At 39.0% G+C, this 25,227-nt stretch overlaps 1 protein-coding gene and 1 long non-coding RNA gene across 2 annotated transcripts in view; one reads left to right on the top strand and one right to left on the bottom strand.

The window, feature by feature from the left end:
• Nucleotides 1-877: 877 nt before the first annotated feature.
• LOC309712126 lies at nt 878-17,596 on the bottom strand. Its single transcript, XR_014278191.1, has 3 exons — nt 17,550-17,596; nt 2,327-2,366; nt 878-920 (listed from the first exon to the last, which is right to left on the bottom strand). It is a non-coding gene; the product is annotated as an uncharacterized lncRNA (long non-coding RNA).
• Nucleotides 17,597-17,643: 47 nt separating this feature from the next.
• The window catches only part of brinp1 (bone morphogenetic protein/retinoic acid inducible neural-specific 1), a 113,604-nt gene continuing 106,020 nt past the window's right edge, over nt 17,644-25,227 (top strand). The window contains exon 1 of the mRNA XM_082542728.1: nt 17,644-18,092. The gene's annotated coding sequence lies outside the window, so the exon portion shown is untranslated. The remainder of the gene's footprint in view (nt 18,093-25,227) is intronic.

Consider the following 25,227-nt stretch of genomic DNA (forward strand, 5'->3'; position numbering starts at 1 on the left):
CTGGGGAGGAATTTTGGCCCACTCTTCTTTGCAGAATTGTTTGAATCCAGCCACATTGGAGAGTTGTCAAGCATGAACGGCCTGTTTAAAGGTCATAACAAAACATCTCAATCAGATTTAAGTCTGGACTTTGACTGGGCCGTTTTATTTCATTTTTTTCCATTCAGAGGTGTGTTGGATCATTATCCTGCTGCATAATGCAAGTGCACTTGAGCTTAAGGGTTTAAATTGATGGCCAGACATTCTCCTTCTGGATCCTTCATGGTTCCATCAGTTACAGCAAATTGTCCAGGTCCTGAAGGAACAATGAAGCCCTAGGCCATCACACAACCAGTGTTGCTTTTTTTTTTTAATCAAATGTTGTGCTAGTTTCATGCTAGATGTAATGGTGAGTTAAGCCTTCCAAAACTTTTGTCTCATCAGTCCACAGAATATTTTATCATCAGGATGATGTTGAGCAAGCGTTTGCGTTCTTTTTCCCTTTCAAACTCTCCCATGGATGTGTTTTTTTGTGTTTTTTTTCTCTTTCTTCTGATCTTAACTGTAAGCTAATTTAGGCCTGTCGTACTGTGGATGGGTGCTTTGGTGACCTCCTGGACGAGCTGTTAATGCGCTCATGGAGTAACTTTTCAAAAGCCAGCAACTCCTGGGAAAGTTCTTTATTCTTCCAAGTTTTCTCCATTTGTTAATGATGACTCTCATCGTGGTCTGTTGGAGAAAAAAAAATCAGAAAGGGGGGAAATACTTTGTTTTACAGCACTGTATATTTGCAGGGACTCTCTTTTTCTCCACAGGCTCACACGCAGGTAAGGTCTCTCCAAATCCACAGGTTTGAACTTGGGTGAGTATTTCTTTGTGAGCAGGAATGGGTCAGGCCGTTTTCTCCTGGAACAAGGCAGACAGGCACACCAGGACAGAAGCTGCAACAATGTAGGATAGATCATGTAAGCACAGAGCATGAGTTGACAGGCTAGCAGGCAAGGGCTCAAACCAAGAAGTTTTAATTACACTGCCACACTGAATAGTTTAATAATCTGAGAATCAGGGTTATATATTGCTGGTGATAGTTGATGAAGATCATCATGGGGCAGTCACGTGTATTCCTGGGAGGAGGTAATCCAAGTAAACCTCTCGCACGGGTAGAGGAGAGAAAGGAAGATAGTGGATCTGAACCGTAGAGGGGGTCTCTGATAAGATGAGGGTCTTTCAGCAATTCGATTCTCAGGTTTTTAATAGTTATTTGGTCGGTAATCTTGAATATCGCCTTTGGTAATGCTGAAGGACTTTTGAAAACATGTCTTGCAATTCTGTCTTTTCAAAAATGCAAAAAGAAAATAATTCGGGGAGGCCTAACAGTTTCTAGTCCCTGCAGTAATTTATACTTGTTATGGATATAAACTGTGTGCAGTGCCCCGAGGAAAGTCACAGAAAAAAGGTATTTTCTTCAAGTACTAGTAGGAAATAAACACACAAACATTTAAAACTAAAGGGTGATCAATTTTGATTTCACCGCAGCATAATTTAATGCAAGTTCCATATATATGTTTTTTATTGGTGCACAAAATGAGCCGTGCATGTCACGGTGGAGGCTCTGCTGAACCCCTGAGACCGACTCACCGAACCCCTAGGGTTCGATCGAGCCCAGGTTAAGAACCACTGTCCTAGATTATAGACACTCAAACATAGCTAACACTCTAGTTTCTTTAAAGTGAAGGTGAAGAGCCGACCAACAACAATCATACAGTTTGGATAAAATTGAGGAAAAAAATATAGAAATTTATTTATTTTTCTTTATAGGGTTGTTTGAATCTAATTGCATTGTTTCACAAGTCTTGCTAGTGGTATTGGGAATAATGCTTTTACTGCATGTTCCTAGGATTTTGCCAGTCCCAGTAGGAACACAGCTAAATGAACACATTAAATATTTATAACATATGTGAAATGAAAATAAAATAAATGGTATTAATACAGAGATAACACAGATGCTAATTGTGTGGTGCTGCTTGCATTAGTCTAAAGGATAAAACCTTTTACTAGCTTAATCCTGCATAGCGTTATTTCCGATTGGATATTAATTTACTATCTTCTGTTGGGATCATTTTGAGTTCGTCCCTCACACACTGTTTACCCTCCAACTTCACTGCTGGCTATCTATGTAACTGCACAGTCAGGTTTATCCACCCAGTCAAATTAATCCTCAGGAACAGCTTTGAATGTACTATATCGCTGCTGGATTTGGCGCATGCACATAATAAAAGTGTCATTCAGGGGGGGACTAACACACTTTTTTTGGCAGAAGCTTAAAGTCAAAATATATATTACCTACCCTCATGGTTTTCCATTTATTTTCCCAAAGTGCATGTTTCCTTGAAAATAAAGGCAAAGAAAGTGTGGTTACTGGGGAGGTCTATATTTCTCTAGAATTAGAGGCTGTTCTCAACCATCCCCCAATCACAACTTTGAAGGCCCTTAAAGAAGCCGAAATGTAAAAAGCTGGCAAGGTCTACCAAAACATTTACAAAAACTTTGGTGTTCACCAATCCACAGTAAGGTATTATTTACAAATGGAGGAAATTCAGGACTGTTGATCCTGCGAGATCACACAAACAACTCAACATGAAATGCTGAACAAAATAAAGTGAAACAGCAAGAGATGCCTACAATTTGCTTGAGTCTTTTTTTATTCGTCCATTAAGAGAAAATTACACAAATTCACAATCCTCTGGCGTGTACTAAACTGCTTTTGAAGGGGGAAAAAAAGCCTCTGCAGACCAACAACAAAACCTCGTCCAAATTGAGTCATGACCATGGTGGAGAGAGTGTTATTGTTGGTTGCTTTTCTGTCTCAGTTCCTGGGTGTCTTGTTATGACTGACCAAACAATGAATTAAAAAACAACAAAACAAACTGCATTATGAGACTTAAAGAAGAATTTCAGTTCAACAGTCCCTAAGCTAAAGCTTAGGAGAGGACGTCTGATGCAACAAGAAAATGACCCAAAGCATTGAGTAAATGAACAAAAGAATAGTTGTGAAACAGTTTATGTTTTGGATAGGTCAAGTCAAAGCCCTGACTTTAACCTGATTTAGAAGCTGTGGTCTGACTAGAGGAAAGCTGTTTAAAAAAAACTCTCTCAGACATATTGATGAACAAAAATATGTTTTTTTCTCTACAGAGGAACGTTCCAGGTCTACTCATTACATGAAGTACAACTATCTCTGTGTTATTTAGGTTAGTCAGATTGTGTTTTTCTACACTGCTGTGCAAATGTTTCGAGCTACCTAGTATTAGGAAAATGGGAAATAGGTGCAGTATGCTATTAAAACACTATTTCTTTGTGTGTTTTTCTCTCCAGATATGCTTTTACTGCATTGGCAGTGTGTTTGGGATCATGGTCATGCTGTCAAATGAAGCTGTTGTCAATCCATGCTTGTTATTGCACGGTGAATAAACATCTGATCGTACTTTTCTGTGTTCAGAATTCCATCAATTTTGACAAGATCCCCAGCACCACTGGCTGAAATGCAGCCCCATCTGTGTGTTACAGCTGTCTGTAGACACTTACTATTAAATCACTCTTCTAATCGCCTCCATACATACCATTTCAAACACAAACTTTGCATTTGGATTCATGGTTCAATATCCTGAAATGAAATCCCAAATCATTACCGAGCCTCAGACGATTTGAACCAAAAATGTCAGATTTGGATTTATCACTCTATAAGATCTTGTGTAATTTGGCATTTTTCAGCCTTTTCTCTCCCTTGCTTAAGAATGGCTTTTTGACAGCCACACTTCCACTGAGGCCATTTTGATGAGGCTTTGGCAAACAGTAGATGGATCAACTACACGCCAGATGCTTCTCTCAGGTCCTGTGGAACACCTGACACATGAGGACATGACTTTTTTTGTCCTCCACCTTTTTTTAAAGATACTCTGCACAACATGCTAAGCTGTCCCAGGTTTTTAGGAATCATCTTGTTGGTGCAAAATACTATTTAATGCCCGTCAGACTTTATCTATGTTAACTTTGGCTTTTTTCATAGACTCAAGAAAAGAAATCTGAACAAATGATGTGTTTTTGAAACATGCTGCGAGTAAGAAAGTGCCTAAAGATACAAAAGAAAATTATTGAAAAACCTTCAGAGAGCCTGGAGAATTATTGCTCATCACTTGAAGAACAACATCTTCTTGGAAGCAAAATATGGGGAAATTAAAGGTGGTTCAAGATTTTTGTACAGCCCTAATTATTGTGACTCTGATGATGATAATACATTTTTAAGAAAAATCAAAGTAAACAAAGTACTTTAACTGTATTGTACATAAAAAGGAATGTGGAATTACATCTTTTGGAAAATTTTTGGAACAACTTTGGAAAATTTGCATGCACATGCAGCTCTAACCTTACTTCAAAGAGAAATGTTTTGAACCACTTTGTTAATGACAATGACTTTCATGCCACATTTTTCAGACTATTGGGGTCTTAGCTTACTCGTGCTCATTTTATCTAATTACATTTATCAAACAACAAAGGCCAGAGAAGGCAGAGGAGATGCACACTAATTACATTAGAGCTGGAGGAAGACTGGCACATGGGATGAAGTGATTTGGCAACTCTCAGCCTTACTGACAGTGCTCAATAACTTCAAGCCCATCCCAGCTGTTTATGAGATTGCGCTTTCATCCAGACATCAGTCACATTTAAGATGTTGCCTTAGTCTTTATGCTACAGACCCTTACTAACACGAATAGTGAAATCATGAAGCAGCAGATGTTATTGAGTAAGTAAATCATATCAGACGAGGACTGGGTGAAAAATTGTCAAGTAACAAGAGCATTAACGTGTCCGTGAACAGAATCCAAATGTACTGTATTTAGGAATTTTCCCACAGCAAACACACATCGTAGAAAAGTCTTTTTTTTTTTTTTTGTCACTACAGACTTTGGAGTTGACTTTTCTCCCATGCTATTTTAATATTGTCACAAGACTCTCATCATGATGCAAAACCCATTCTGTTTGTATTCTGCACTATTTTTTCTCCAGATGCTTGGCACAGTGAGCTCCAGGAATACCAGGCTGCTCAAACAGGTCCCGGAGAGCAAATCCAGCATCGCTTTGTGGCAGTATTTTCCCTAGAAGACAGTGTCGCTCTTACTACTTACGTACAAGCTTTTCAACACAACTCTGAATCTTCTGTTGACACAAAAGGGTGTTTGTGTGTCTGTGAGTGTGTATTTTTGTCTGCGTCTATGTGTTCGTCAGTGTTTACTGAGGGGATACAGACAGGAACTTAGTAGTTTGCAGCTGTCACAGTGAGATGTCAATATTTATGACATGTTGTTTGCTATCTGGTGTGAACTTTTTCTCCTTCAGACGTCTGCTTCAGACACACTATTTGCACATTCGCACAGCATTATTAAGCATCGTGAATATAAACCACAAAGCCAGGACAATTAAATTAAATGCAGAGCAATGCTTCATTTTTCAGGAGGGCCCTTTTCACACATAGCCACGCTGCACATCACAGAGATGGGAGCGCTAAGCTGCCTAGTAGAACACCCAAGTCTGTTTGCCACTGGAGCAAGGAGAATAAGGCAGAAAAAAAGCACTGATTGTTTTTCTTTTCTGCCCAAATATATTTTTGTGACTTGTCTGTGAATCAGACTGGCAACCTTATCGTTGCAATCCCCTCTTGGTGGAAGTATGAGGTAAAACCATAAAGGTCTACATGATGACTTATAAATGCAGAAACGAGAACAAAACAAAAGAAAGTGCCAAAACGTTTCATTTGTCTTTCATGGGAACGCCATGCGAATTTGTCTATTTATTAAATTGGAAAATCTAATCAATCTGGCACTGAACCAACTACACCTGCATGTGGGCATTTTTTTTTGTCGCTCTTCTTTCAGGCATAATGGAACTGACAGCCATTTGACCCAGAATGAAGGCAATGCTTCAGTCAAATGGAAGGAGTCCTGACACCTTCCCCAATCCCTTTAGGCCTGGCTCTGTGCATGCTTCAGCCACTATTTTTCTTTCTTTTTAACAGCACACAACTTTGAGCAAGCAGTCTCGCTGACCTTCTATAACTCTTTTATCCGAGATCCACAAATTCAATCTTCCACAATATATGTTTTCCCCCCCTCCTGATTCATTTACTCTCTCACATTCAGTAATGTACTGCAGTTCTCCTTCACTGTCCACATTTGTTCTCAAATTTTCATCTCGAACGCAGATCTCTTGATTGCTTCCATGCTGTGATTTGTAATGAGAAACAGGTGTGCACAGTGTTTTGTGAATCTGGGACTAAGCACAAGTACATAGATACAGGGATTTGCGTATGCAGTTTTTTTCTTAGTTGCACATTAATCAAAAATGTTCTAAACTTAAGGCCAAAGCTTCTGTGATGTGTTAAAGTCCACAAGGACCAGACATCTACAAGCATCCTTGTGCACTGGGTGATTAAAATATCATCACAGCTTAAATTAGCACTTCATTAGTAACACTGGTAATTTCACAATGGAGCACTCTGTGAGAAAAATAAAACACTAGACTTTAAAGAATAAGGAGACTAAAGAGCAATACGCTTCAAGAAGAGTTCAAATCTGAGGATGTTTTCACCGTGCTACGTTGAAAACATAAATGATGAACGAGTAAACAGGTAAAAAGGGCAGAGAAGCAAAATCCAATCTGAAAAAGGAGACAAAAAAACCACACACACACACACACACACACACACACACACACACACACACACACACACACACACACACACACACACAGAGATACATACTGCAGATATAGAGTTAGAGTGGGGGAAGAGAATGCTAAGGACAGTAAGAGTTGCTGTCAAGTGGAAAATGGAAAAGTGGGAGGCGTGAGATTCCGTCACTGCTGGCTAGAATAACGCATATTTTGAGAACAGAGAGCTTCAGACCAGTCCACAGCATGCTACTGAGCCCTTTAGACAGCCTCTGGTCACATCCTAATCACTGTTTTATTATTTAGAGTGAACAACTGCTCTCAAGGCAGCTTTGTTTTCTTTTCAATTGGAATTCTGTTGCATATGTTTATTCTTCCTTTCTGTCTGGCGTGAGAAACAAACGAAGCCCAGTTTTTCTTTTTTTCTTTTCTTTACTTTTTTTTTTAATTGCATGGTTTGCCAAGAGCAATAAGAGCAGAGAACTCCCTATAGTCAGCAATTTGAAGGAGTTGGATTTTTTAAATTGGACTCCATTTGTACTGAAGTTTCCCAGTGATAAACTTTTTAGTGCCTGTTTTTATATACAAAACATCAAACATTCAGACATGTAAAACATTATCTGAAGATTATGGTCACGTGAAAATTACATCTGAAATGCATTAAATTACATTTGAGACTATGTAGTGCTATTGCGGCGTTATAACAGTGTTAGATGTCTGCTGACAACTATTACTTCTATTCCTGCTCATCTTGATTAAAACGTTAACAAAATTTTTTACAGCAGTAATTTTCTATCATACAAAATTCATTTTGTTTACATAATTCTTGCTGTTGCTGCACATCAGGGGAAATTCAGTGAATTCAAATGAACAATTTAGTGAACTTGTCTCATCCTACTAATCCCATAAAATCACTCCCTTTTGATCTAAATGCAATCTTCCGTGTGCTAGCCACTCTGCTGAGCTGGTAAAATGAATACCATTTTTACCCTTTTCCTTTGCTAATTAGTGACAGAAACCACGTACTGTGGAAACTGACTGGAATTAGCGATGGCACGACCAAGCGATAACTTTAAGGTGACATGAAAACTGAGCAGCCATGTACTTTATTTTAACTGTTAAAATTCTGACAGACATTCAAAAATACATCTTCATCTTCAAAGAAGCCCTTAAAATTTTCATTTAATTATCTGCAACACCCTAAGGTGGCGAGCACCCACACTATGCTCAGTCCTTTGCTTTTGTGCCAGATGGGCAATTAGATGTATGGTAAGTGCATGCTGAGCAGCCACCCACATACGGGTTGCAACATTGCCACATGTGGTGAGCTAACCTGTAACAGCACTCTTACTATATTTTATGCCTCATTCAAGGTCTTTGGAACGAAGTTAAAACTTTCTTTGAATTGTCACAGCAGGTTTTAAATAGATGTTACTTTGGATGAAAATATATTTTTCTTTGATTTGCAATTTAACATTAAACACTGCGTAGGAAAAAAAAAACCTTATTACAGTAGCTTTTAGTTCACACATCTACCTTCCTGTGAAAGGTAATCAGTCTAGAAGCAAATTGTTTAAAGTTCTGCAGCCTTCTACACCACACACGCTCAACTGATGCGTCACCAATGTTGATTTGAAGCAATACACTGCCATTTAGAGTGAAGCTTAATGTCAATTAGTTTGGATCTCTGTGAAACATTTTTCTAATTGTATGGATCACAAGGACAAACTGAAATGAAATACCACGCGTCTGTGTTGGTGATGCCTCATGCCACAGAAGGATGTCTAACGCTGAAGTGCCATCAGTTCCATATCATGTTTGCATATAGCTATAAAGTACAACACAACACATATGTGTCCCTGCTTCTGTAACAGAATGTATTTAGCGCGGCATTTGCCAGGCTTTACATTTAAACACAAGGCTTTAGTGCTACGTTAGCTCCTCTTTTTTCTTTCATTTTAATTGGCCATTAATCAATTCTTTATGTCCAGTTTGTACAATACAAGGCTGGGCTACACCCTACTAAAGTCACCAATCTGTACTTATGTTTCTTGGTATTTTCTTTCTTTTGCAGTTAATAAATAGATTTAATTGTTGTGTTTGGGTGAAGTTAAAGTGCTGTTCAATTAACAAATAAGCACTCTTATACAGATTTTTACATCAGTTTTCATGTAAGTAAAACTATTAAAAGTTGTTGCTTTTGTGTGTGAATCCATCTGGCTGTCTTATTATCTAGAAGCTTCACAAAAAACGAGTATGTTTTTCATTATAGTAGCAGTAAGGCTCGAATGGTGTCATCTTCATTCATCTGTGTTTCTCCAATTTGACCCCCCTTTTCTGGGCCTTGCGAGAAAAAACCCCACAAACTCATGACTGATGGACCTGCTGGCTATTTGGACATCTGTCTTCTCCTTCATAGCACTGGCAGGGAGAGGTCTGGGTACAGTGTGACAGGCTTCCGCAACAGCGTGTACTAACACCAGGGTAGAAACATTTCTGTGGCCTAAGCCATAGAGATCAGCCATTAGTAAGTTGTCAATCTAGCATGCAGTAATAGTCTTCTGGGCAGCTAGGAGGAAGATTCAACCCATGGCTTCCAACAAGGAGGTAGATGTGAAATCATTACAGCCCTGATAAATTTAGCACCTGTAAGGGTTTTGTGCCTGGGTTGCTGTTGAATATGACCCAATTACTGTAGTTATGTGGCTAATGGAGTCGAATCTGCAAAGTATATTTTTAAGTGACAGTGATATCCTTCACACCCATAATGCTGCATTGTACAAACTTTGGTAAACTTCGACAATGAGGAACTCATGCTGACAAATAATTGAACGTTGAGTAGTGGTGCATGGAAGCATGTTGCTTTTAAGGATATTATTAAGAGAGATTAAACGTGTATATCCAAGAAAGTTTTTCGCAATGGACTGATTCCAAATTAAATCCTATTTGTTTTTTTTCTAGACTGTAGTTTGTTTATTTGTTTTTTGCAGTAGAATTAGTAGTTTAGGATGCAGGACATGTTGTGTAGAGATTGGAAGGTTGGTGGTTCGGCTCCTCCGGTGCACATGTCTAGGTGTCCTTGGGCAAAATGCGTAACCCTGTATTGCTCCTGATGCATCCACTGAAGCATTAGTGTGTGGCAGATGCAAAAAGCACTGCATTGTGGGAATGTGTCTTGTAGATAAAAGCACTTAGAGTGTTTATTTAGACTGGAAAGGTGCTATAGAGGTACCAGACCATTTCCCAATTAGTGAACATCAGGGCAGGACTGGTAATCTGGCACACCCGGTACGCACTTTTGGGCTGATGGATTGACAGCGGATTGCCCAATCAAATCTCTTAACACGACCAGCCCCTACCCTAGCTTCGCACCTTGTAAAAAAGTTTCGTATGGAAGAAGTGGCGAGAATGTGGAGCTGGAAAGCTGAGAGAAAACAATGAAAAGAAAGTAAAAATAGATGCAGCAGAATGTGTCAAATTAACCGGCATGTTAGTTGTTGGGGCTGCTGCACCAGTAACACCAGGAACAACTAGTAACCTGGCCTCACAGTCACGAGAGGCTTCTGCTGCTACCAGCAGCTGTGGAGAAGGTGAAATTAACGTGGTAAGAAAATAGATGGAGGGAGATAATTAGGAAGGGAGAGATTCAAGGACTCAGGTAGAATGAATGGCTACTTCGACCATGACCCGCTGCTAATAGCCAAAGCGTAGCTTTTAATTGTCACATGCTGCAGTGCCACTAAGAACAGCAACTGTGCCAACTTGATTAAAACCTGTTTCAATATCAATAAGTCCAGTCAAACAGGTGAACATTACACATCAATAGTATGATGTACAAGTGCTGATGATGTAGTTCATCAATTTCAAAATGTTTGAGAGGTCATCGGGTTTTGTTGAATTGAGCACACTTGCCTTTTCTTAAGTATTATAATAACGCTTAATCCTAATGATAACTGATAACATTATTATTACTTGTAAAAACGTGCCCTATGGGCACTTTCTGCCAGGCCTACTGTGCTTGTTGGCTTGCCTCATGTATTAAAAGACCGATATCTATGTTAGTTTATCATTTTATTCTTTTTTATCTTCATTCTTACTGTATTTAGTCAGATGACAAAAATGACTGTTCACAAACACCAAACAAAAGAATAATAACTAAGTATATGTCTCCTTAATTTTAAGCTAAATATTGGTTGCATAAGACAAAGTAATCAATGACAGGCACTATTAGAATCACTGTTTGACTAACACTTAGAGATATGCATTAAAACACATTCCAGTTACCCCAAAGTGCCACTGGAATCAAAATTTGTCTAGCAAAATGTATTTACAGACAGCAACAACATACACGTTACATGCATGTAATTTCAGCGCCTACACGTGCTGTCACAGTTTGTTTTCAGATCAGTTACTACACTTGATATGCAGAAATAGAAAGGATTTGAATATCATAAACATAATTTCCAAAAGCTATATAGATGGTTATAATCCTGTTATTCTAGGCAGTTTAAATAAGTAAGTTTCATCCAGACAGACTAACCTAGGAGGATTTAGGGAAGAGATATAATTACGTTACGATCATTACAGAAATATTTTTATCATTTTATGTAACTCTGCATGTACAATGTTCAGTACCACAAAGGCACCGCAGGTTATACTACAGATGTGAAAGACTTTTTTTAAATGACATCTGCAGTACATCACAGTTCTGTCTGCAATGTAAATCTAAATGGTAATGGTTTGTATTTGTATAGCGCTTTACTAGTCCCTAAGGACCCCAAAGCGCTTTACACATTCAGTCATCCACACATTCACACACACAGTCACACACTGGTGATGCCAAGCTACATTGTAGCCACAGCCACTCTGGGGCGCACTGACAGAGACGAGGCTGCCGGACTCTGGCGCCACCGGGCCCTCTGACCACCACCAGTTGGCAACGGGTGAAGTGTCTTGCCCAAGAACACAACAACCGAGACTGTCCAAGCCGGGGCTCGAACTGGCAACCTTTCGATTACAAGGCGAACTCCCAACTCTTGAGCCACGATCGCCCCATCTATTAAACTATCTTTTATTTCCATTATAACTGGATAGATTATCAGGATTTATTTATACTTCAAGTGTTGCTGGAGATTCGACCTTTCCATTTGAAAAGCCACGATTCAAAGAAATCTTCAGGAAGGTGCCTACAACTGTTGCATTCCCAATTGTTGCACTTCCAAGATCAGCTGTCTCCTGGGACTGAGACAATATCAGAAGTGTCTTACCTGGGATAAGAAAATTGTAGTTGTTGCTCTGTGGTTCAAAGCCTGTTTCAGATGAAAGAAAACTTTTCATTTACTTTGGAAATCAGGCTACTGCAGTCTGTACAGGCACTCGATCCAAGGTGTTTGAAGTCCAGCATGAAGCTTTTGCAGTCTGCAAGGAATTGGAGTGCCAGGTCATCTGCTGAAGTTGGTGGTGGTCAGTCCACTGTGTTTTGTCAAATCCAAAGTCAATACAGTTGTCTACAAGAAGATTCAGAGCAGTTTATGCTTCCATCTGCTGTAATGCTTTATAGAGATGCCAATTTTGTTTTCCAGCAGGACTTAGCACCTGCCCACAGTGCCAAAAGTACGACCAAATGGTTTGCTGACCACGATATTGTTGTGCTTGACTGGCCAGCCAACTCATCTGATGTGAGCCTCAGAGAGTCTGTGGGGTATTCGCCAGGAAAAAGGTGAGAAAGACTTGACCCCAAATTCCAGACGAGCTGAAGACCATTATTGAAGCAACCTGGGTCTCAGTAACACCTCTGTAGTGCCACAAGCTGATCATTTCCATGCCAGGCTGCACTCAGGCAGTAATTTGCTGTAATGTAGCCCCAGCCAAGTAATGAGTGTATAAATAAACATCCTTCTGATAAGGTGGACATATCCCTATTATACATGATTTTGATTGATCTTAGGAAATATTGTAATAGAGAAACAGTTTTTTTTAGTTTAATGAGGTAAAGTGAAATGAAAGTTTACCTTTTTTAATTAAATCCAGAAAATAAATGTACTTTTCCACAATATTCACATTTTTTGAGATTTAGTTGTATAATAAATGATAAATATATCAAATATATTAACATATTATATATTTTTCCATTATTTTGAAAACTATCTTTCTAATGTTGTGGAGAAAAAAAGGAAGAAATGAAACCAATGAAGCCAATAGTTAGAAACAATAGAGGGGGCTGATTTTCTTCTAAACGTGTGATTACTTAAACAAACTTTAAAGACATTGGCACAATCTCCATACCTAAATAATGAAGCTTAAACGTGAGTCAAAGGCAAAGATGCAATTACAACATTTTTTAAAGCCTTAAGTAAATTTTCTTTATTTTCACCATTCATTATTGAAGAATGTGTCAGTGATTCCATAACTTTCATAATTACAGACTGTTAAAGCAGACTGAGTTGAAGGAATTGAATGTTGAGTGATATCCTTTTATGATCTGCACTTGGCAATAACTTAAGTTTAGTTTCTGCCAACAATCTTATCAAAAAGCTTAACTGGGTAACTGCTTTTTCTCCAAAAACAAAACTGATCTCAATACACCAAGAAAAGGGGACTTTTCTCTCTGAGTATCCACGGTTTTGATTTTCTGTGACCCAATAATTATATTACAGTTTTTCTCAAATGCTAAAACACATGTCACAAACGTTACCACCAGGTCCCCCAATGTCCAAACACAACACCCTTCTCTAAAGCTACATAAACACAACCACACCTTCCCACTGCAAAACTCAAACTCCCACACCAAGAGAGCAGCTCGAAGCTGTCAAAACTGTAAACACTATACACAGCATTACACACTACAGCAAAACAATTGAAAACACAATGCTCAATTTGTGAGAAGGTTCTTTGTTTCATAACTGCCAATGCATATTTTAGAAGCTATACAGTAACGGATCGTCGTAGATCTCTGCAGAGGATTAGGCATTTAGATTTGTGAGTTTCATATGAGTAGTATAAATCTATAGAAAATCCTGCATGTACGTACACTACTGTAACACAACTCAATGCAAAAACAGAATCTATTGCACACAACAGTAATCTTGAAAACATGAACAGGGTGTGAAGTTTTTTTATTTACGTTATTCACACCACACACACACCACAATCACTGTGCGGCATCATGTCGCTGAGCTGTTGCTCGCATCTCGTCCGTAATGATGGTGCGAGGTTGTCTTGCTCTCCCTCCTGGACCTTCTCCTCTCCCATGTTGGCCTTCTCCTCTTCCTCGTTGGTCGCTCCTCTTCCTCCTCTCATTTGAACTCCTCTTCCTCATTGGCCTGCTCCTCTTCTTCCAGGGCCAGCTCTTCTCCCTCCTCTGCATCAGATTCCTCTTCCCCTGACTCTGCCTTCATCCATTGTGTTTGTTTGGAACCTTCAGCATACTGTGCACTCTGAACTTGCTTTTACATGTGGGTACAGCATTAGCAACAAGTGTCTTCAATTTTGAGTCATTGTGTGTAGTGAATGACGCCAGGTGTGTTCCCTGTGTTCAAAGATTGGTGACTGTGGCAAGCATTTTGCATCACATGGGCTTTCATTTGAGGATATGAGCAGAGTTGTTTTGCAACATGTGTTTTAGCAAGGAAAAATGTGTTTAGATTTATGAGTACAGAGGGTTGTGTTTTGTGAATTGTGTCTTCATGTGACATGTGTTTATGGTACTGGAATATGGTGGCTACATTTAGTAAATGTGTTTAGACTACTGGTCATTTGGGTTACAGGATTGGCTTTTGTGTTTTAACATTTGAGAAAAACTGTAGTATGTTGTGTTTGTGTTTGTCTTCAAAGTCTGATTATATTTATTCTTGTGGGATTTATATAGTCTGAGACCAAAAGTGCCTGGATTTATCGAATATGCTTAAATTGCATGTAATTTACTGAGAAAATCTGAAGTCAACAAATAAAACGAAACAAGAAAGCAGATGGAAAAATGCTGCACAGTGTAATTTTGTTTGGATTTCGGTTTAATTTGAGTCTTCAATCAAACTACTTTTGACATAAAGTCTGTTAAGAAGCATTTTGATTCCAAGATATTGTGTTACTGTGCTGGACACAATTTTCTTCTGACCACAGATTTCAAATAAAAGATTGATTTTCTTTCATTGCCTCTTTCTTTACAGTAGGCCAACAGCTCTGCTAGCATTGACCCTATGGACGTAGGGAAACTCAAGATATGCATCTATCCAACACTCTTGCCATGACCCAGTCACACAAACACTCTAGAGTAGTACATATTTCATCATAGGTAAATCCCAAAGCAACAGTGGTACTTTTTTGTGTGGTATTCATGACCAGCATTCACAAAACAGCTTTTGTCTGCAGTATTGCAGCAACACATGGAATAATGCATACCGACAAATCCACATCAAGCACTTTGCTTGCTTTCTTGTGTTTGATTAAGCTTTGACAGCAATACAGTATGCAACTACACACTTTCAGTAAGTACCACTGAAAATCAGGTGGCTTATGTATCCCAGACTGGCTGATATTTACTTTGTTGGAACGTAACCACTGACAAAAGGTGTGAGTTGTTCAGTTATTGTTTGATATTATAGTGTTACTCCACCGCAGACAGCAGGAATCCAGATTTTCAAAACAAAATGAGAATAATTAAATGTAAGAGCCGTCTTGAACATGTCAGTAATTTCCCTTGGTGACAGTAAATCTTGGCAGGAAAGGGGGGAAATTTCAAATTAAAAGCTATTATCAATTGAATCGTGAAATGTAACATCAATGATCCCTGGAGCATTTTATGACTGCAACTGCAAAAGAAACTTGTCACGTGTCACCACCACTTCCAGGCTAATGACTTTGTAATGGCACCATTTATCCATTTAGCCTCATTGAGTTCCACGCAATGTTGGACCCGCCAGGTTCTTTAGCCGATGGTGGATGCTTCAAGTACTTCACTGCAAGTGGACCATTGGAGAGCTAGTGAGTTGCAAAACTCTCTGTGACAGCAGTGGATATAGTGATGTCAAAATCAGTTTAAAAGTTATCCATTTGACATGCTCCAGCTTTGAGCTACAATAAAGACTGTGAGCTTCCAAAATCTACCCCCCCCCCCCCCCCCCCAAAAAAAAAACAAAAACAAAAAACATAAACCCCACATCTAATAACCTGTGTCAGATATACTTTTAAAGTATCCGTTTTGGATTATTAAATAGAGTATTAGCTCCTATGACACACTGTAGTATGCCAAGCTGTTAATGCCATTTCTTCTTTTGTGTGTGTGTGTGTGTGTGTGTGTGTGTGTGTGTGTGTGTGTGTGTGTGTGTGTGTGTGTTTGTTTGTTTGTGCTTTGCATTTCTGAAAACTATTACATTGGGAGAGAAAGAGTAAACTTAACTAATAAGTACAGTGGTGGGTTCGACCGAATAAATCAGGCATAATCCATCTGTGGTTTTTCAGGTTATATCTATTCACACCTATACATATTTCCACTAAATCAGGATGATACTGCCAAACTAATGGAACCTTTAACATTCAAAAGAAAAAAATTGCCCACAAGGTACCTTAAATATTAAGTAACCTTATCTGACCTGACCAAAGATGGTTTGAGGCAAAAATTTTAGCAGCTATGTTACCAGCTTCAATGCACAGTTCATGTTTATATTTATTGAATCTCAGCAGTAAAAATGTATGTGAAGGAGACAGAAAGACAGAGCAAGCTGTTCTAAGATGAATGCTGATGTAGAAGAAGACATAATGACCTGAGGAGGATTTGTTGCATTTTTATGTTAAGAATTGTAGATGGCTTGTAAAACCTCTCAAAAGTCTTTGTTTTGAAATTTGACTGCAGATTCTACCTATTACTCTGCACTATATTTAGCAGTGCTGGAGATATCCTCATGAAGTGAGGTACAAGCTGATATAATTTTGATGTAATATCTAACGCAGTAGAGTAGAGCGCTTTTGGCTAAGCCTTTGGTCTAAGGAAATATGATCTTATGTCATGCGTATGCTGACCATATGTTGTCAGAATACACCACTCACCAGCACCATAGCAAGGATTTTAGAATGATGACAGGGGTTCCCTAGTTTAACACCAACATGCCTATACAAATTTGATGTAGCCCCCACAGTGTTATTATAGAATATAAGCCCTAACTGTCTGTCAAAGCCACAACATTGAGCAGCCATGACCTTATCAGTCATTAATGAAGTGAATTTATACGTTTAATACAGTGTTTGCATTAATGAATTCAGCAGCCATGACACCTGCCACTTTGAGTTAACATTATTACCTGACACACATCACCACAGATCTACTGAGCAGGTTTCGCAGCCATCGACAGAACAACAGAATCTCCCCTGCTGCTTTTCAGAACCATGGACAGTAACCAGAACTTCACTTCAGTTGTGTTTCAGCACCTGGGACAGCAGAGCAAATTTTGCTCCACAAAAATGTGTGCATAAATTGCCATGGTTTCGCTTCCAATGCAACGTGAAACGGGGTCCACAGAGCTATGCTGAATTTTTATGAAGATGAGTTTCTCAGCAAGTCATCATAAGTTCACATTAACACAGACATACAGTCACGTTGTTTTTTTATGTAAAGAACACAGCCTGCACGTGGCATTGTGTGACACCTTCTGCGCAACTCAACGCCTTCTCACTTTGTTGCGCTTTCAGTTGTCTCAAAAAAACAAAACGAAAAAACCCAACAAAAATCCTTGTATGCTTAATAAGCCTGTGTCCTTCTGAGCCCACACCGTACCCAAATGTTGACACCTTAATGAGCAATGACCAGGCTATTTATGGTGCTCATCCTGTAGCCTCGGTGTAAAGAATTAGCATACCTATCAGCTGAAAAAAGTCACGACGCGGCTTCTTATCCTCATCCACCCTCAGTTACCTCGCCTTCCGCCTCATACAGTCCAGACCCACCCCTCACTGCCTGCCATGACCGTCCTCTACAATACGAGACTGTATTCTTTGTACCTCCCCTTTCTCGCCCTCCGTCTGTGGATCCCAGTCTCCCTTCCTAGATATCCATCCACACCTCTCTACCCGCAAACGGCTCCTAGTGTGACAAAAAAAGAGAGCAGAACTGTTTCAAACACGTCGACATAAATCCCACTTCTACAGCTCCCTTTTCTCCATTCCCTCCTGACGGACTTCATTACTTTATTCATCTGCGCGCCAATGCACGAGACCACGCAGAAACGGAGGATTTTTTTCCCTTGAGCATGAAAAGGATTGCCAAATCATCCGCAATCCAACATCACCGACTGAGCCACCAGCATGAGCACTGGATACATATGCTCCAGCAGAAGTTGTTGGCGAGAGAACTAAGAAATCTTGGACCACAAATACAGCTAAGAGGGGAGAGTCAGTTTTAGGTAAGTACGGTATATGCTGGCTTAGACCTCTAACAGAATGTGAAGGTATCTTATGTATATTTTTTCCTGTTTATCACTAACCACGAGGAAGTGGTCTGGTAGGCAGGGCTATATTGTGGCACAATTATGGCGATGTTGCGTGGTCAGCATGTAACTAGGGTGGCCGGTGGTGTCCTTTTCAGGATGGAGGTAATTTTCCCCCTTTTCTTTCTCACGGCGAAGCTACCTATCAAGCTCCGCCCGGACTATATGTCGACGTAGCCCTTCGGAGGGTATTAAATTTGATACAATTTGCCGTATAAAACCTTCATTTTAGACCACCAGGAAAATGACTTATTCTCACAAATTGCATGCGTTCGCCTGCGCTCTCGCTGCACGTTGTGAGGCAGCATCTTCCCCAGGTGATGCTGCAGAAGTGCGGATGTAAAAGGAGCACGAAACACTGAGGGAATCAATGATCTCAGTATTCGGGGTTGGCACATTACGCAGACCTGTTTCAGTGAGTGGCAGTCCGGGGGGCAACATTCAGAGTAGGGGTGTAAATCAGGCCTGCAGTAGTCAGCATCAACATTTGTACTCAAGCTTCTTTTTCTCTCTCTTTGGAGTCCAGATCTAGCGATGATTAGTTCACTCTGAAAGCTGCATTTGCTCTTAACTTTAAATGAGAGTCACCCCGGATTAAAAATAATAATAATGATAATAATAAAGAGTAAATCAATCGCGTCCATTCTTTCTGTTATTACTAGTGTTTTTATTTGCATGTTATTAATAATTATTATGAATATTTCTCCATTGTTTCGTCTCACTGCTTGATATGAGACGGATCAGTGTTTGTGCGCGCCTATGGCCCGTCCTGTACGTAGCTTTGGACGCATGAGGGTGCGCGTACATGAGAGCCAGCACGTACGTGTTTGTTTTGTTGTAAGTGTGCGCGCGCGCGTGTCACCAGTGAGGCAAAGTTGCCGTTCCGTGTTCCCTCAAGTTGCTTTGATTGCTGTTCCACCGGCTAACTGCGAGGGGAGCTCATGCTCTTTTACACTATAGGTGTCATTGTGTGGCTAAAGGCAAGATTACTGTGTGTGATACTGATACCAAGTCTATGAAATTAGAGGAGCAGCTTCTGTTTGAAATTAGTCCGGAAACATTTATCTGCAATTCCACGGCTGCCACTGCAAATTTTGCTTTGTTTGTCAATGTTTCTTTTTGAAATGCTAGCCAAAGTAGCTTTAAGGAACTTGATCAAATGTACGTAGAAAAAAAAAAGAAAACAGAAAAAAAACGCAGTTGCAGTTATAATTACCAGGCCGAGAGTGCAAAGCATTAGTTTCATAATGCTGAAGTCACACATATGAGTAATGAACAATGCAGGATCTCAGTCTATACTGCACAATCAAGCCTTTGATGAGCATGCTAGAAAAGGGTCTGTGTGGCACCCCATTGTAACTAACCCTGCATACTGAATTTGAAATGTAAGTTGAGCTTTATTTATTATTTTTTTTCCTCAAATGAGCATTACACTAAAAGCAAGTGCTTTAACTCTGTGATATTGTTCTGCCTTCTCTGCATGTACAGTAGAGAAAATTGCACTGGCAGCGGAAATTGCAGAAGAAAAGCTCCCTCATTCCGAATGCTTCATTCAATCTGGTGGCCTTTTCAATGGCAAAATGCTGGCAACATGTAATCATATTCAGAGGGAAAGCATTCTAAATCACGCTGCCAAAATGAAAATGCCTGCAGTGGCTTAAAGCTATATTTGTGTCGTGGCTTTAGATGACCCAATGTTGATAATGCTTTCAAGGACTGAAAAGAGAACATTCAGCAGCAGAGGTCCTTTTACAGAGCTTGGCAGTGCAACTTACTGATAAATTGTCTGCAAATCATGTGACTGTGATTCTAAAAGACAAGGAAATAAACACCCATGAACATAATTAGGAGGAAATGATTACAGACTTAATGCATTGACCATATGTGCACAGCATTTCTTTATCACTCTGTGTAAAGATAAGGATATTACTTTTCCAACAGTCTGTGTGCTGGATAGAGAACAGTACCAGTCTTGTACTGGCACCAGCTCTCTCCTGCTCTTCCTCTCTGTGTATCTCTCTCTTTGTATTCTTGTATTGGCACAGCATTGTTTTTATGTGGGTGCAGCTGTAGTGACCAGAAGGCTGCCTCCTAAGAGGTTTGGAGGAAAAGAAAATCTGTTTTTATCAGAAACAAACAACAGGGTCACACAATGACATGTGACAAACTCTACCAGAAATCCTGGCACGTTTACAGTATTTTGGGAACGCAGCTGATCTCCACTGAGGGTTTTCTGACCTGTGTGCTGGTGCTATCAGTCCCAAAAGTACATGGGTCTAAACATGCTGTTCTTATAACGCAGTGTTCAAAAAGCCGTTCGCAGCCACAGGCTCATAATTAAAGATGATTACTAGTGCTTATTCTTGCATGTCATGAAATATTAATGCTTAGGAGGATTTCACAGTTTCAGAAGGAATTTTTACTTTACTTATTGGATGGCCATTAAAGACAACGTTTATCTCAACGTTTGCATGGAGTGACACAAACCTGCAAAGAAGGTCTCCATAGTTTTGTGAAGAAAAATATGGGTGTCGTGCAAAGCCTCAGGGGAGCACGATAACAGTGACAGTTTTATTTTTATAAACTATTTAGGCATTCAGTACACGTAATTCTTCAACTAAGTAAAGTGGCCTGTCTCTGGTTTCTCTCTATCTCCTTCTTGCTTTATTCACAGCAGGGGGCCAGAGTCTGAATAGTTGCGACTGAACACGAATACCATTTTATGTTGCATTCAAGAATTAAATAATACATCAAAACCTCAAAAGCAAACAGAAAACATTATTTATTAAATTAATGTAAGTATAATGTGGATTTGCTTTCTGACTACTGATGAATCTGGAGGTAATTTTATATATGTATCTATACATACATACATATATATATATATATATATATACACACACACACATACACACATATATATATACACACATACATATATATATATGTGTGTGTGTGTGTATATATATATATATATATATATATATATATATATATATATATATATATATATATATATAGATAGATAGATAGATAGATAGATAGATAGATATACCAAAGAGTATCTTGATTGCATAAAATTTTGAAAGAAAGAAATTGGGTGATGAGCAAAAAAAAATCAGGGCATCATCCTTTGATTTAATTCACTAGTTAATGTGTACTGATTGTGCTCTTTTAAAACTTTTAGAAATTAGTGTTGGCAGCATATAAAATCATTTTAACCTATTTTTTTATACTAAAATGAACAACAGACCTGAAGCAAATGACCTGCTTTCAGTCATATAAATTCTGAAAAGATACCTAAATCAGCCGCTGTGCACAAGCACCATTGAATATTAATGCTAATTAACTTCATCCACCAAGCAAGGAATTTGACAAATCCAATGTGATACAATTTTTATGCACTGAGGGAAGAGGAGGCTCCACATCGACTTTGGTCTGGGTGTAGCTGCTGCTTCTGGTTGTTGCTGTAGCGGGTGAAGCTGCCTTATAAAACATTTATTAGACCAACTATATTGACATATGCTAATTCTGAGACATTCACACTCAAAGCCCCAAGTACCAAAAACTAAACTTGTCATTATCCTAATGTAAACAAGTGAGCCTACCATTTTTAGATGATATTGCATGTGGATGGTTGAAGCGTCTTCTTTTAACACTGGTGTCATTTAGTTTAGAGCCAAGACTGAATAAACATTTAGGAAACATAAACACTAAAGAAGTTGGGGTTATCTGGCTATATTTCATTGGGTAAAGTTGCAGAATAAAGGATCCACTCTAAAGGCTGCTAATGAAGCATTTGTTTCCCAGCCACTTATAATTTAGTAGATATAGCCAATCGACCAGCTGAGCAGCTCTAACAATCATTACAGATCAATTCTATTTGCACAAGCTGCTTTCACAAAAAAGATGTCTCACTCTCTGCAGATCACCTGTGGAATGCTAGCATGGATGGCATAAAAATCCCTATAACAGTTTTTCTCATATACTTGCTCCCAGTGCTTTTGCCTTCAAAAGTGCAAAAGTGGCCTTTTCATATTGGGTTAAAACACTCTCACTCCTCTGCACACCATGCATCTTGACCTAGCACTTGGTGTTTGCCAAGTAGGAGACACTAGATAGAAAAGTGATGCTAAATTGAGCCTCCGCAACCCTGACCCATGTGTCATTAAACACTGCCAGGAAGCTTAGTTATTACTCCCTAAAATATGATAACTCGGACAACACAGTAATAACTACAGTAATTTATTTTGCCTGACATTGCCTTGGTCTTTGCTGGCTTGGTGACAGCAGTGTTGTACATCTACTTGATTTTTTTGTGGAGAAGGAGAAAGATGTTTTGATTTGCAGAGGTCTGCACTGGTCGACGATTATACATAGAGCCTTTAACTTAATTTGCTTCACTCCAGCCTCCCATGTTACCGCTGCTATATAATTTGATCTGCTCTTGTCTAGAAGATGTGTCTGAGGTATTTTGCAAAATGCAAACCTCCCAGTATAGCTTCTGGGTCTGGTTTGTATAGCAATAATGTGCAGCTCTGGCCAGTAATTGGCAGTTTTGTTTTGTTGCTGAGATTTTCCTCCTCACTTGCAAATCCTTGGTAAATTTGTGGGCAGCAACATAACTGTGCAGCCTTTTGCTGTTAAGTGTGTTCCATAATTGAGTTTGGTGTGGCATATGTTCTCTATCAGTATGTTGACGCGTCATATGTGTTTACGTACGTGCTTACCTACAAAAATTATTGTTTTTTCAGCTCTAAGGTGTATACTAGCCACATCTGATAACTAAATAAAGCTGCATTAATAAATACTTTTAATATCAAGAATGGATTGAGTTATCTGTACTTTATAACACAAAACCATTAGGCATAGAGAATTACTGTCCATCTCGTTTCTCCTCAGCTTAATATGGTTCACTGTTTTGCTTTAATAGCTTGCAGCTTAATAAACATTTTTCCTATTAAGCAGCCTACTTTTTGATTAAAAAAAAGCACTTAAATACTTGCATTGAAAGGTACCTGAAGTATAGGTTTTGGTGATATCCCCCTGATAGCTTGTCACTACCTGGGTTAAAACCAAATTTTCACATATTGGGAATACAAAACAAATTAATGCCTAAAAGATGGGAGTCTCTTTATACCATGGGAAGGGAACAGAAGCAACTACTTAAACTATTAAATATAAATTATACTTGGATGTTCCATCAGGTATCCACATTACTTGTTTGGATGATGTGAGTCATTGTATGCATGCAGATATAACTTGTGTGTCACACCTTCAGCAAAACAATGCTGATATTTTAACTACAAATCAAATGTACTGTGATTTTGTCTTTCACAATTGATTCTGGGAAAGCTTATAATGCAGATTTCAACATCTTGAGAAAATTGAACCCATGTTGAAAAAGCAATCAGTGTGACCTTTGTGTGACTCATTTGTAACTGTCACTACTAACTTTTAAAGGACTGAGCAGGTCAGATTTGATTGACCATAAATTTACAAAAAGATTCTTAGTCATTTTGAAGTGTGTCACAGCCGCTTGCCTGACCACTTGTATTTTCGCCCATGAAAAATGATCACAAAAGGCTAAAGTCACCCAAAGAACCTTCAGTTTTCCTGCCATAAATAACGAATTCACATTCTAGTTCACATTCACATGGATAAACAAACATACAATTTCAATTGTTCCACTGAATTGCCTATCAACGTAAAAGTCATAATTTAAATGTGAACAATCACGGGAAGATAATCTTTCTGAAAAAAAAAATGTTAATTGGATCTCACACAGAGAAGGTTTTAATCTTTTTCATCCTTCCTTGTGCTGACTAACAAGTGTAAAGTACTCCCTACTGGAGCACTTTAGGTACCCCCTAATTATTTCTTAAGAAGATAAAAAAATATTTCAAACAAGCATTTCAAATTATATGGCATTTATCACGTGAAGCTTGAATTGAGATTAGAAGCTGCCATTCTCAGTAGATTTACCATGGCCCAATTTTGAAAAATTAAACAGTGGGGGCTTTTTTGGAGAGAGAGTGGAGTCATGGACTGACCCCATGACCTTTGTGATGCTGGTGAGTCAATGTGCTGTTGGCCAATGCCAGAAGATCGCAGCATCACTGACCTATATTGCAGCCCTGGGCAGTGGCAACCTACACACCAGCAGATCGCTGATCAGAGGAGAATATTGAAAATGAGGTGCAAAAAGATTTTTTATATTCTTTTCTAGCTATGCCTTTCCTACATAAATCTACTGGTTCTGCATTTGTGTTTGTTTTCATACTTAAACAATGACTCACGAATTTTGAACAACTGAAATATAAAATCAAAGGTCTATTTATTCACTAACAAAAATATGCTTGGTGTAAACTCAATGTTTACTATTATGTTTACTAAATTTCATATGACTGCTTGTTACGACCGAGATGTGCAGATGAGCATCTCTGAATGCACAAAACCTTGGGTACAGCAGTGGAGGACTACACCAGGTGCCTCTCTTGTCAGCTAAGAACAGGAAACTGAGGCTATAGTTTGCACAGGCTCACCAAAATTGAACAATTGAAGTCTGGAAAAACATTGCCTGGTCTGATGAACCTTGATTGCTACTGCAACATTCGGATGATAGGGTCAGAATTTGGTATGAACAACATGAAAGCATGGATCCATCTTGCCTTGTATCAACAGTTCAGGGTGCTGCTGGCGGTGTGGGGGATATTTTCTCACCACACTTTGGACCCGTTAGTACAAAATGACCATTTAAATGCCACAAATTGTGTTGTTGCTGATCATGTCCATCCCTTCATGACCATAGTGCACCAGTTAGATTGCTCCAATCATCCCAAACATTTTTTTTAACATGACAGTGAGCTCAGCTTAATCAAATAGCCTCCACAGTTACCAGATCTCAATCTAATGGAGCTCCTATAGGAAGTGGCTTAATGGGAGATTCATATATGGATGTGTAGCTAACAAGTCTGTAGCAAATGTGTGATGCTGTTGTATCAACATGGACCAAAATCTCAGAGAAATGTTTTCAGGACGTTGTTGAATC

The sequence above is a fragment of the Aulonocara stuartgranti genome, assembly GCF_965226115.1.
Source record: "Aulonocara stuartgranti genome assembly, chromosome: 7".
Classification (NCBI taxonomy): Eukaryota; Metazoa; Chordata; class Actinopteri; order Cichliformes; family Cichlidae; genus Aulonocara; species Aulonocara stuartgranti.